The sequence below is a fragment of the Marmota monax genome, unplaced genomic scaffold (assembly GCF_021218885.2).
Source record: "Marmota monax isolate L192 unplaced genomic scaffold, Marmota_monax_Labrador192_F-V1.1 WCK01_AAM20220418_F8-fsc00001, whole genome shotgun sequence".
Classification (NCBI taxonomy): Eukaryota; Metazoa; Chordata; class Mammalia; order Rodentia; family Sciuridae; genus Marmota; species Marmota monax.
Window position 1 is genome coordinate 43,745,993 of NW_026693777.1, and position 11,846 is coordinate 43,757,838.

The following is an 11,846-nucleotide window of genomic DNA, read 5'->3' on the forward strand; positions in this document are numbered from 1 at the left end:
AGATAGAAGTCACCTATCAGTAATTAAATTAATGTCAATTATTCAGTCCCTTTTCCTCAAGTATTTTGGCCTCCCTGGCCAATGAGTTTAAGTTAAGTTCTTTTCTTTTCTAAATATTTTATTAGTTGTTGATGGACCTTTATTTATTTATATGTGGTGCTAAGAATCAAACCCAGTGCCTCACACATGTTAGGTGAGCGCTCTACCACTGAGCCACAACTCTAGCCCCTATTATTTAATTTTGATTCATCTAAAATTTATTTTGGAATAAGAAAAAGCGGGGCATGGCAATGTGCACCTATAGTCCCAGCTACTTGGAAGGCTGAGGCAGGAGAGTCCCTCAAACCCAGGAGTTCAAGGTCAGCAAACCCTGTCTTAAAAAACAACAACAAAAAAAGATGGAGTCGAATTTTCCAGATGGTTTACCATTGTCCCAGCACTATTTGTTTATTTAGTGATACTAGGGATTAAACCCAGGTTGCTCTACTACTAAACTATAGCTTCAGTCCTGTTTGTTATTTGATTTTGAGACAGATCTCACTAAATCATTGAGGCTGGCCTTGAACTTGCAATCCTCCTGCCTCAGCTTTCTGAGACTCTGGAATTACTAGCATGTGCAACCACTTCTGCCTTTACCACTATTTATTGAACAATGTATATTTTCCGAACAGCTCCGGAATAATCTGCTTCTACATATTTCTCGATATAGCCCTTTGTCTCAATTCCATTTGTATTTTGGGTTTATTTCACCAAAAATAGACCGCATTTCACTTCTGTATATTTTAGTTACTGGAGCTGTATAATGTTTTCCTATACATTCTACTGACATTTTTTGCATTGCTGCCCCAAGGTTTCTTTATTTAGCTGCCCAATGATTGCACCTGAAGCACTCTACCACTGAGTTACATGTCTGTATTTATTTATTTATATATAATTTTTTAGTTGTAGATGGACACAATACCTTTATTTACTTATCTTCTTATGTGGTTCTGAGAATCGAACCTAGTGCCTCACACATGCTAGGCAAGTGCTCTACCGCCACAACCCCAGCCCTGTCCACTTCTTTTTCAGACAGAGTCTTACTGAATTGCCCAGTCTGACCTCTAATTTGAGATCCTCCTGCCTCAGCCTCCCAAGTAGCTTGGATTATGGTGTGCCATCATGCTTTGCCTGCCCCAAGGTTTAAAGTATACTATCCCAAGATTTGACATACCTGCAACTTAGAGAAGAAATGCAAGTCTCCCAGGTTTATAGAAAAGTGATTTGTGCAAGGTGTCACCAAACAAGAAGGGGTCACAACTGTAATCAGAAACCAGAGATCTATCATTTCACCTAGTTCTTCCATCTTTCTACCACACCAGGTTAGGAGAGCTGAGAGGCTTTGAGTAAAGCGAACAGGCTGGATAGACTTTCCTTTATTCCTCCACAACTAAAAGTTCTCAAAGTCCTCTTGATTCTGCTCTCCTTTTTCCTTTCTCTTCTCCTCCCATCTTCTTTCTTTTCTGACTTTCTTTTTCCATACAGGGGATTGAACCTAGGCAAATGGTTTTCCAATGCTAGGCAAGTGCTCTATCACTGAGGTATATACATCCCACCCCTTTCCAGTTTCTTCGTTTTTGTAGTGCGGGAGATTGAACCCAGGGTGCTGTGCATGCGAGGCAAGCACCCTACCAACTGAAGTGTATCAGCCTTCCCAGTTTCTTTTTAACCGTGACCACTTCCTGGTGCCAACAACACTCTGAGACTTCCCCTCTTCCGAGGAAGTAGCAATAGCCTTGACCCTTCATTATTGGGGCAGAGCAAAGGAGAGAAGGCATTCGGTCCTTTTCTAAGACCTCACTCGGGGAAGTCCCCTGGTGCACTCCTGTAATCCCTGCGGCTCGCGAGGCTGAGACAGAAGGATCTCAAATTAGAGGCCATACTAGGCAATTTAGCCAGCCTCATCAAAAAGCGAGGCACTACACATCTCGCATGCACAAGGCCCTGAGTTCAATCCCCAGCACCACCACCAAAAAAAAAAAAAAAAAAAAAGGGCTGGGTATGTGGCTCAGTGGTCGAAAGCCCCTGAGTTTAATCCCAGGTAACACCCTCTTTCTAAAAAAAAAAAAAAAGGAAAAGAGAATTTTCTATCTTGGTCTTGAAAACCCCAAAGGCCCCACGTCAGATGGCGGTTCCTAAAATTAGCTCAAGCGCGCCCTAAAACCCTCCGTGTGTGGCCCTGGGGCACCCACCGCCTCCGGCGGGCGGCAGGCTGGGCCTGGGGCAGGACCGGCCCTCTGGTTTTCCTGGCGCACTCGGGAGCTGGGTCACACGCAAGGTCACATGCGACTTCGGTCCGCCGGGCCTTGGCAGAGAAAGGCTCGGCCGGGCTGGCGGAACATGAGCCTCTTTGTCCGCGGCATGGAGGGCCGCAGCTGCGGCCGATCCGAGCCTCGCAGGCGGGAGAGAGCGGCGCCGCTGGCCTGCGGGCAGGGCTGGGGCGGACGGAGGGAGCGTGTCCCCGCGCAGTGGTTTGCGAAAACACGCACCGAGCGCGAGCTGGCGCTTCCAGGTCACCAGGGTCGGTCCTCCCGACGCTGCCGGAGAACATTCCATCGCCATCGAACGCTTAGGCTCCTTTTGTTAAAGCTTCGAGTTTTCCTCCTCTGGTGGTTAAATTAATTCCACAAGTATTGACTCCTCCGAGAAGAATCTAAATGAGCTCCAGTGATTGCGCCCACGGGGGCTGACGCTCTTGGTAAGAGCGAAGCCTTGCCTGCACCTGTCACGAAAGCTATAGGGGCTTTACGGGCAGTAGGTGCCTGGGAAGGTGAGGGAGGGGAGAGCTAGGTGAGCTGAAGTCCTGTGGCCGGAGTAGACGTCCTAGCCATGCCACATCACTGTAAGGCCAGCAAATGGTTACTGGGTGAAATGGAAGAGTTCAAGGGCATTCCTAAAGCAAAAAAGCAAAGCACCGGGCTGCGCTCTAGCTCAGTGGTCAAGCGTTTGCCTCGCATGTGTGAAGCACTGGGTTCCATCCTCAGCACCACATAAAAATAAATAAAGATACTGTGTGTTCGTCTACAACTAAATAAATATTTGAAAAGAAAAAAAAAAAAAACCACCATAGAATGTTAGAGAATCCAATTGACAATTTTTTTCCTCAGTGTTTTTCTTTCCTTTTCTGTCTTGGTACTGGAGATTGTACCCGGAGGTGCTATGCCACTAACCTACACCCCCAGTCTTATTTATTTATTTATTTATTTTAATGTAAATGTATGGGTTTTTTTAACCATACGATTTAGTTTTAATTTTTTTTTGTCATACATGATTATTTATTTATTTTTAAGTGATTTTATTTTAAGAGTCTCGCTAAATTGCTGAGGCTGGCATCTAATTTTCCATCCTCCTGGCTCAGTCTCCCTGGTGGCTGGGATTACAGGCGGGTACCACTATAGTTGGCTCAAATTTTTTAAAAAGGTCGGTAGTAGTAGTCATTTATTAAAATGGAAATTATGTAGAGCATTAACTACAAAGGCAAAGTGATTGAAAGTAATAAATGCCATCCTCAAAACATCTTAATTTTCATTGTTAAGAAATACTTTCCTATTGATGACCTTGAAGAACTTGGATCCAACTCCTGAGATTTACAATGAGAAAGAGAATCATTTGTTACTGCTAATGTGTTTTTCTAAGAACTTCTGGAATATTAATACATATAATCCTCTTCACAACGTTTTGGATGGAGTCATTCTTCCCTGCTCCCAAGCTGGGGAATCAAACCAGGGAATGTTAGGCAAGGGCTCTATTACTGAGCTATACCCACAGTGTGGTCACACACACACACACACACGCATACACACACACACCCCTGACTGGGGATTGAACTCAGGGGCACTCTACCACTGAGCTAACATTTTGAAGTCCTTTTTATGTTAAGACAAGGTCTGGCTAAATTGATGAGGTTGGCCCTGAGTTTGCTATCCTCCTGCCTCATCCTCCAGAGTCACTGGGATTACAGGCATGTGCCACCATGCCCAGCCATACATATGCTGTACTTTTAGGATTTGCCCACTATGCTAGGCATGGTAGTGCATACCTGTATTTCTAGCTACTCAAGAGACTGAGATAGGAGGATCACAAATTCAATGCCAGCCTGGGCAATTTAATAACATCCTATCTGTATCTCAAAGTAAAAAATAAAAATAAAAAAGCAGTTGATCTTGAACTTCTGAATTCAAGTGATCCTTCTGCCTCAGCCTCCCAGGTAGCTGGAACTACAGGTATGCACCACTGTACCCAGCTTGAACATTTTGCTTACACACATGGGGAGAAATGCTCAAGCCAGACCTTAGGACTGTACAGCTCCACTTGCTAGATATTGCCAAGCTCTCAAAGTGGCTATACAAATGACATTTTCCCCAGCAGTGACTGAGAGTTCTTGTTGCTCCACATTTTCAAAAGTATTTCATATTGTCAGATGTTCTAATTTTTAATAATCGGATGGGTGTGAAATGATATCCTTAAATTACTAGTGAGTTTGAGCATTTCTTCAAATGTTTATGGGACACTGGGTTTTTCTTTGTCTATAGCCTTTGCCCATTTTTATTTTACTTACTGACTATAGAAATTCTTTACATATTATGAGCCAATTATGTCACATATGAGATAATCTTCTGGTTGTGACTTTTCTTTTTCATGTTGTCTTTTTTGTACAGAAGTTTTCAATTTTATTTTAATTTTTAATATTTATTCTTTAGTTGTAGTTGGACACAATACCTTTATTTTTATGTGGTGCTGAGGATTGAACCCAGGACCTCACATGTGCTAGGCAAGCGCTCTACTGCTGAGCCAAAACCCTAGCCCCAGAAGTTTTCAATTTTAATGTAGTCAAATGCATCAACATGTTATATTATAGCTTTTTTTTAATATTTATTTTTTAGTTTTCGGTGGACACATCTTTGTTTGTATGTGGTGCTGAGGATCGAACCCCCGGGCCGCACGCATGCCAGGCGCTACCTCTTGAGCCACATCCCCAGCCCCATATTATAGCTTTTAATGTCTTATTTAAGAAGTTATTTTCTACCCTAAGATCATATATTCTCCTATATGTTCTTTTAAAAGAGACAGGCATGTTTACTGGGCAAAACACAAACGAAGAGTCGAAGGACATTTCTAAAACTAAGAAACAAAGCACCATAGAAAGTGTTGGGAGTCTGAGGCAGGAGGTTAAGGCCAGCCTGGGCAAATCAGTAAGACCCTGTCTCAAAATAAAGAGGGGCAGGGGTACAGCTTAGTGTCAGAGTCCTTGCCTAGCCTTTATGAAGCCCTGGTTGGATGCCAATACCATAAAACAAAAAAGGAACAAGCAAACAACAAACCCAACTATATCCTGGGTGTAGGTAAGTTTAGAGAGTTGGAGAGAGTCCTGAAAGAGAGCAAGGGTTACAAGGACCCACAAGTTCCTTCTGGGCTCAGGTACTCTGCCTGATGGTGCTGCTGGCCCTAGTCATTCCAGGTGTCAGAAGAGAATTTTAGAAAACTGAAGTAGGCATTTCTGTTGCTAATGGTTCCAGCCCTGAGTTCCCCATCTGTTTGCATTTCTTATCCTAGTCATTCTCTGCCACTGGAGAAAAGCAAATTTAAAGCCTGAAGCTCCCCGAGACACAAGACCTTAGGCAGGGCACCGATTTGTCAGATCTAGAAGCAGGACTGAGGAATATTTACATCTGTTTTCAGTCATTTTTCCTCGAGTTAAGAGCTCTGTAGGCCTGTTTTCCAAATTTTTACAGGAAAAACTTTTTCCAAAAATTATGGTGTACCACCAAATATGTAACCTACAAGGACGCTTAACCAATGAGCCATATCCCCAGCACTCTATTTTTTATTTTGAGACAGAGTCTTGCTGAATTGCTTAGGGCCTCACTAAATTGCTGAGACTCCAACTTGCAATCCTTCTGCCTCAGCCTCCCAAACTACTGGGATTACAGGTTTGTGCCACCACACCCGGCTACAATATCTAGTTCTTTGCCACAAACTATCCAAACTTCACATTTTAGTTTATTGTTATGGTAGCAACCCCACCCCCATCCCTGTAGTACTGGGGACTGAATCCAGGGATGCTCTACCACTGAGTTATAGTCCCAGTCCCCTTTTATTATTTGTTTGTTTAATTTTTTGAGACAAGTTTTCTCTAAATTACCTGGATTGGCCTTGAATTTGCAATCCTCCTGTCTCAGCCTACTGCATTGACAGGATTGTATGTGTGCACCACTGCAACTGACCAGTTGTTTGTCTTTATGTCTATGTCTCTTTGATCTTTTTTAGTTAACTGAAATTCTTTCTTCAGTTGATTTGTCAGAAGGGGCTCATGAGAACAGAGTTTACAATGTTCCTGACAGTTTCTCTACAGCCTTTATACTTGAAGATCAGCTTGAATGGATACAAAATCCCTGCTTCATGATTTTTTTTTTTTCTTTGAACATCTTGAATATGTTACTCAATTGCTTTCTGGTATAAAGTGGTAACTAACAGAAAGCTCTTTATTGTGTGTGTCTGGCATTATGATTTATTTATCTTATAAATGATTTAGTGGGGGTTTTTTGTTTGTTTTTTGGGGCTTGGATGCAAATAATTATTTCTTTTTCTTTCAAGTCCAGTAATGATGAACTAAAATTATTGTATTAATCATTCTTAATTTCCCCAGGTATGCCATATGTCCTTTCAATATATTATTTTAGATTCTTTGGTTGTATTCACATGGTGATTTACAATATGTTGCCTCATATTTTCTGTGAATTGCCTCTTCTAGTCCACTCCCTCACTTTCATTTAAACCTCCCTCCTATCCTCCCTCTATCCCTGGGATTTTATTTGGGCAGTTTCTTCACCTTCCAGGGCTTTGGCTTGGAGGGAGTTTGTAGTTCTAAAAGTTTCTGGGGCCTGGTCCACCTCTCACTGTGAGATCTTATTGCACCTTTGGGGTGTTGGTTACACTCCCTGGTGAGCAATACTCTGTAGGGTCCCTTCTGTGTTTCCCATGAGAGTTGGTAATTGGGGGTGTCTCTAGCTTTAGTTTTGTCAGAAGGCAAAATTCTTCCCTTTGCTATTCTATGTGCAGATTCTAATTCTAGAATCAAGCCAGAGAGCTAACAGGGTTTATCTTTGCCTACATGAATTTGTCCATCCAGCTTGTGGAAATTTCTATGGGTCTTGGGTTGGCTCTCCCAGTTGCACTTTGTTGCCATAGCGGTCTTCCTTCACCACTATGACATGTGCTACATTCATTATTATATTTTTATTTATTTATTTATTTGGTACCAGGGATTGAACCACTGAGCCACTTCCCCAGCCCTTTTTTTATATTTTATTTTGAGACTGGATCTTGCTAAGTTACTTAGGAACTCACTAAATTGCTGAGGATGGCTTTGAACTTGCAATCCTCTTGCCTCAGCCCTCTGAGCTGCTGGGATTACAGGCATGTGCCACTGCACCCTGCTCCTACAAATTTTTTTTGGTGATGCTGAGGATTGAACCCAAGGCCTTCCTTGTACATGCTAAGTACACACTCTATAATTGAGCCACATGCTAGCCTTATCATTCAATTCTAAATCATTTATAATCTAAACAAAATTTCCTTTTAGCCCAAATAAGCTACAGCTTGGGCCACTGTTAGTAACTTTTATTGGTCAGCATCTATTTTCTACTGGAGAAATTCTATCCCAAACTGTTACTGGATCAGGTGCAAGGAGGGCCCCAGAAGGAAGTAGGGAACCTCCCCTCATCCCTGGTAGGTTTTTTTTTTGTTTATTGTTTGGTTTGATACTGGGGATTGAACCCAGGGGCATTTAACTACTGAGCCATATCCTGAGCCTTTTTTTTTTTTTTTTTTTTTGTGGTGCTGTGGAATGAACCCAGGACCTTGAGCATATGAGCCTAGCACTCTACCAACTGAGTTATACCCCCAGTCCTCCTGAATCTTTTTTATTTCATATTTTGGGACAGGGTCTCACTGAGTTGCTTAAGGCCTGGCTAAGCTCCTGAGTCTGGCTTTGAACTTGGAAATCTCCTGTTTCAGCCTCCAGAGTCTCTGGGATCTACAGGTATACACCACCAGGCCTGGCCTGCTAGGTTCTTGCTTTACAACACAGAAAGGAATGTCAGAGTATCAAAAGAGGCATAAGTAGAAACTTATTTAGGAAAATAAGGAGATTTATTCAGCAAAGCAAATAATAGAGCTGGATATGCACTCAAAGGGAGGAGGAGTGTGAATACTTTAGAGTGAGAGATATGCTTTGGGGGTCTCAGGCTGCTTCTTTTAAAGGAAACCTTGCAAATAGTAACATGAGAAGCATAATGGGCTGACAACAGCTTACTGAGTTCAATTCCTTTGATTGTAGAGTACAGAGCAGGCCATGGCCAGAACCTTCAAGTTGGTGTTATCTAGTTAATACATAGGGTTTGGACTATATCATGTTATGGGTATCTATCATTTTGTGTAAGTGTGTGCAGTACTGGGGATTGAACCCAGGGGTGCTTTACCACTGAGCTACATCCCCAGCCCTTTCTATTTTTGTTTTGAGACAGGGTCTTGCTGAGTTGTTGAGGTTGGCCTTGGACTTGTGATCCTCCTGCCTCAGCCTCCCTAGTTGCTGGGATTACAGGTGTGTACCACCACACTCAACTCTAAACTTCTTTTAATTAGTTTGAAGATACATTCCATAAGCAAACAGGATATATGGACACTATTGACTTGACTTAAGGTACTCTAAGATTTACTGGACCTTTCAAGAATTTAGACAGGAAGGAAAACAGGCCTGTGGGGGAAGGTGAGGACATTCATGGAGTTTTTAGATTTAAAGTTACAGTCCCTATTTATTTCCGTTTGTCTCCTTTTTACCAATCTTTATTTCTTCTATCCTACCTCAAAGCCCTGAGCACTGATTGTAGACCTTACTCACCATGAAGTACTTTTTGTCCCCTGAGAGCCTGGTCATCTCCTTTACCTCTCTATTAGAATCCTTGCAGCTTTGAGGCTTCAGGACTGCTTCTGACTTTGTGTTTCTATTTAGTTCAAGGCCATAGAGATGATAATCTTATTTGTGAGTTCAGCACTGTCATTTTGGTGTTTTCTTTTTGTTTTATCTATGCTTGCTATGCAATTAGATCCGGAGGAGTGTCTAAAGAATGAACTCACAGAGCCATCTCCACTCAAACTATCTCAAAGAATGTTTTTGAATGCACAATGCACAATGAACTGACAAGGCACTGTGAAAAATGAAAATAAACAATGTATGAATAAACAAGATTCTTTGGAAGAGATTAGAATCTGGTGAAAGAAGGCGACCCTTCATATACCATTATAAATGAGACTGAAAACTGCTTTATTAGAAAGAGTTAGTAAACATCTGTGGGAGCTCACACGAAGCAGCAAGGACTTCCAGGTGAGGTAGCTAGGGAAGGCTTCTCGAACGCAGGGACTTGAACCTAATCCTATGTAGACATTGCAGTGAGAATGCATATGTTGGTTTAGGCACAGCACTTTGGAATTGGAGCACAGCTGCCTTGATGGAGGGTGGAGGGGGTACTCTGAGGGAGATGTGGCTGGAGGGTAGTGTGCAGGTTGTGGAAATCGCTCAGATCTAATTCCAATCCTGACTCTGCCTCAAGGTGGGAGCCAGGCTCTCTGAGGCTCAGTTTCATCCATAGAAAGGGAATAAAGTATATTCTACCTTATAGGGTTGTTGTGAGGGTAACTGCTAGAATACATACTAGCTAGTCATGTATTATGGAGGACCTTGAATGTTCAGCTATTAACTTTTTTTCCTTTCTTTGGTACTGGGGATTAAACCCAGGGGTGCTTAACCACTAAGCCACATCTCCAGCCCTTTTTATATTTTTATTTATTTTATTCTACAGGCTGAAGACACTGAAGCAGGGGATCTCAAGGGCCTGGCTAAGTTGCTGAGGCTGGATTTGAACCCCCATTCTCCTGCCTTAGCTGCTAGAGCTGCTGGAATTACAGGCATTCACCACTATCTGCAAGCTATTAACTTTTAAAAGTTTTGCTGAAGAATAATTTACATATAATAAACTAAGTAAGTTTGACTGCCACCCACTGTCCTACTTCTGCTTTCTAGAGCAGTTCCTAGAGTATTACCCTGATTATGACAGCCTTTGTAGTAGATGGAATAATAGACCCTCAAAGAGGTTTACCTCCTGGACTGGGGAGGCTGCTCAATGATAGAGCATTTGCCTAGCATGCACAAGGTCTGGGTTAGATCCCTTGCACTGCAAAAAACAAACAAAACAAATTAAAAAGCTGTCTACTTCCTTGCCGTAGTCTGGCTGGGCACAAATCACCGAGCTGCCACAAAGCACTTGTATGTTCAAACAGGAAACTTTATTACCTGAACTCCAATAGCACTCCACGCACACTCCCCGGGAACTCTCCAGAACGCCACCCACACGGCCCCTCTCTGGCACACCACACCAACTGGAACTCCCTCCACCGGAATTTCCCCAACCAATGCGAACTCCCCAGGAAATCCCCATGAGAACTCCAAAGTAGCGGGGCGCCTGAGGTGGACAGCAGGGGTCTATATACAATTGAACAATCCAGCATCATCTTAATGGCTCACCTCTCAACCATTACTTCTGGCAAAGTGCCAGGGGCCATTCCGACTCGGCTGTGGCTCTCAACACTTCCTGATCTGGGAAACTGTGAATTTGTTAGGTGTATGGCAAACATGAACTAAGATTACAGATGGAATTAAGTATACCAATTGGGTGTCTTGGATATGGATAGATTATTCTGGATTAGGTGTTGGGTTCAATGTAATCAAAAGAGTCCTTATGAGTAGAAGAGGGAGACAAAAGAGGACAAGCTAGAGAGATGGTATCAGAATTACACCCTGAAATTGTTGAATGTGACTTTGGAGATGGAAGGGGCCATAAGCCAAGGAATGTGGACAGCCTCTTGAAACTGATATCAGAGTTTATCAGAGTTCATTGGTTTTGTCTTTTACACTAAACCTAATAATAAACCAAACCAAAATGAAGTTACTCTCATACAAAAAATTTCCCATTATCAAACTTAAACTAAGTTCTTTATCTTACCTTCTGACTAATCAGAAGAGAGAGATCACAATAAAATTCCCAGACTTCCTAGTTCTTTTTTTTTTTTTTTGGTGTGGAGATTGTTTTTTGTTTTGGTACTGGGATTGAACTCAGGGGTACTTTGTCACTGAGCTATATCCACAGTTGCTTAGGGCTTGTTAAATTGCTGAGGCTGGCCTTGAATTTGTGATCCCCTTGCCTCAGCCTCCTGAATTGTTGGAATTAGAGGGGACCCCATCAAGCCAGGCTCAGACTGTCTAGTTTTAATTAGCATAATAATGATATTCCCTCTGCTTTAATCTTTAATGGAAAAAGGTAACCTGATGTTAACCAATTAATTATTTTCCCATTGTTTTGTTTCCCTAATCCAGCCTTGCAAGGAAAGTAAACATGAGATGATTAGTTGACTTTTTTGTTGTTTTTGTTTTCTTCAGCTCTTTCTGTCTTTTCTGCTGAGCTCATCAGAATACTTATTTTCTGCTGAGCTCATCAGAATATAATAAAGTGTTGTCTGATTCTGGAATCAAAAATAGAGCCAATTAAGATCTTTGAATTTATTATCATTTAGTTTTTTTTTTGGGGGGGCGGGGGTGCCAGGGATTGAACCCTGGGCTTTGTACCTGTGAGGTAAGCACTCTACCAACTGAGCTATATCCCTAGTCCTATAATTTTGTCTTTTGACACTGGAAAAAGCAAGGAATCATGTCTTCCCTAGCACCTCTCTGGAACAGCCCTTGGAACACATTGGTT